The following is a 2,500-nucleotide window of genomic DNA, read 5'->3' on the forward strand; positions in this document are numbered from 1 at the left end:
AGAAGCTCTCCTATAAATTTAGAAAAAGCAAACGAGTGAAATGTTTGAGATGATAATTTGCTGAAATGCAAGCTCGAATAGCCCCAGGGTTTCGAATGATTCCCCGCGCTTTATACATCTCTCTGTTTACAAACGGTGTATAAATGAAAGATCGCTTCAGATGGGTCGTCGCTGTTTGACGCGCGATGCTGTTCCTTTTTTTTTGTCTGTCTGTGCGTTTAGCTTCGCTAAACAAGTTAAATGGTTAAAAAGCGTCGAAAAAGCGAATACACACGCGACAAGACAAATCTAACGAGTAAAGGAACGCTCCGCTCCAAGATAAAAATGGTTGTTTACAATCAATACAGCGTTTCGGTACCCCTGATCGTAGTCTGAAACTGTGTAACAAAAGAGAGGAAAGCGAATGGTGAAGGAACTTCGAAGCCTCCGTGGCGTGGCTAGAACTTGTGATAAAAGTATGTTTGCAGCAATTATGCATGCTCCCGTTAAAACAGCATTTCAATGTCTCGCATGGCTTAAAGCTCTAGGAGGCTTCAACATTTAGAATACATACGGACTACTTCGTTTGTTAAAGATAAGCGAAGACCGCGCGACCATCGCTCGGTCGTCCAGTCCTCGAAAGTTTTGTTGCGTTCCAAAGAAGAGACAAATGGGGTTTACCCTTGCGCTAAGGGGAGAAGAAGAGAAAAGCAGTTGTTAAATCTAAGAGGTGTGTGGAGTACATCGCGTGTTGGTTAAAATTGTTAAATGAAGTATACGCGAAATGTTCTCTCGCTCTTGCTTTTCCTCTTGCTTCCGTGGCGCTCGAAAAGAAGGGATGATAAATAAAGAAACCTATTCGAAATCTCTTGTGGAACAAAAAATAATACGGACGGACGTTAAAATTGAACCGAGACGAAATGGATCGTCTTGCGAGTTGTCTTCGCTTTGAAATTGTTAAAAATTGATAAAAGCAATACGACGAAGCTGCAGTCCGCAAAATGTTTGAAGCAAAAAGGAAATAACACGAAAATTATGGGAACGTCGTGTCTCAACTTTTTTTTCCCTCTTGTGCTCGTTTCATCGAACGATAAATACAAACATTTTGAAACGAGAGAGGAGGAAAAATTGAATATGCGAAAGGTTGATTCACGCACAGTTTCTCTACGTGTTTGCTTTTTTGCTTCTTTTCGTTTATTTTTTTTTTTTTTGCATCGAGCATCATTATTCACCTTTCGATGAAACCAAAGAAATTGACGACCTCAGAGTAGGCGAGATTACCCGCTGAATTTAAGCATATTATTAAGCGGAGGAAAAGAAACTAACTAGGATTTCCTTAGTAGCGGCGAGCGAACAGGAATGAGCCCAGCACTGAATCCCGCGGTACCGCCGCTGGGAAATGTAGTGTTCAGGAGGATCCGTTTATCCCGAGACATCGAATTGCGTCCAAGTCCATCTTGAATGGGGCCATTTACCCATAGAGGGTGCCAGGCCCGTAGTGACCGGTACGCGTTTCGGGAGGATCTCTCCTTAGAGTCGGGTTGCTTGAGAGTGCAGCCCTAAGTGGGTGGTAAACTCCATCTAAGGCTAAATACGACCACGAGACCGATAGCGAACAAGTACCGTGAGGGAAAGTTGAAAAGAACTTTGAAGAGAGAGTTCAAGAGTACGTGAAACCGTTCAGGGGTAAACCTGAGAAACCCAAAAGATCGAATGGGGAGATTCATCGTCAACAACGCTGGCTCCCGTTGGTGCGCGATGCCCCGGATGGACCTTCGGGTTCCATTAGCGAGGGCACACCACCTTCGGCGAATGTTCCGGCGAGGTAGTCGTGCACTTCTCCCCTAGTAGAACGTCGCGACCCGTTGCGTGTCGGTCTACGGTCCGAGGCGGAGCCTGTCCGTCACCTTAACGGTGTTCGTGACAGACCCTCGGTTGCCTGGCCGACTGCGCGACGGTACTCAGACGGTATCAGGCCGCAACCAATCCATTTTCGAATGTGTGTGCGTCAGGACCGCCGCAAGCTAGGTTCAGTTATAATTACCCGGATGTACGGACTATGCGCCGTCCCCGGGTCTGGCCAGCTGTTAGCAGGAGGAGTCCTTGGACTGGCCAAGCTTTGAATTACCGGTCGGCGACGCTATTGCTTTGGGTACTCTCAGGACCCGTCTTGAAACACGGACCAAGGAGTCTAACATGTGCGCAAGTCATTGGGATATAAATAAACCTAAAGGCGAAATGAAAGTGAATGTCGTCCTCTGCGTCGACCTAGGGAGGATGGGCCTCGTTACGATTAGGCCTCGCACTCCCGGGGCGTCTCGTTCTCATTGCGAGAAGAGGCGCACCTAGAGCGTACACGTTGGGACCCGAAAGATGGTGAACTATGCCTGGTCAGGACGAAGTCAGGGGAAACCCTGATGGAGGTCCGTAGCGATTCTGACGTGCAAATCGATCGTCGGAACTGGGTATAGGGGCGAAAGACTAATCGAACCATCTAGTAGCTGGTTCCCTCCGAAGTTTC

At 47.3% G+C, this 2,500-nt stretch overlaps 1 non-coding gene across 1 annotated transcript in view; it reads left to right on the forward strand.

Moving 5' to 3' along the window:
* The first annotated feature begins 1,236 nt into the window (after window positions 1–1,236).
* LOC143307667 (large subunit ribosomal RNA) overlaps window positions 1,237–2,500 on the forward strand; it is a 4,175-nt gene continuing 2,911 nt past the window's right edge. The window contains exon 1 of the ribosomal RNA XR_013064765.1: window positions 1,237–2,500. This exon is cut by the window's right edge and continues 2,911 nt beyond it. This is a non-coding gene — a ribosomal RNA (large subunit ribosomal RNA).

Source organism: Osmia lignaria, unplaced genomic scaffold (genome assembly GCF_051020975.1).
Source record: "Osmia lignaria lignaria isolate PbOS001 unplaced genomic scaffold, iyOsmLign1 scaffold0067, whole genome shotgun sequence".
NCBI lineage: Eukaryota > Metazoa > Arthropoda > Insecta > Hymenoptera > Megachilidae > Osmia > Osmia lignaria.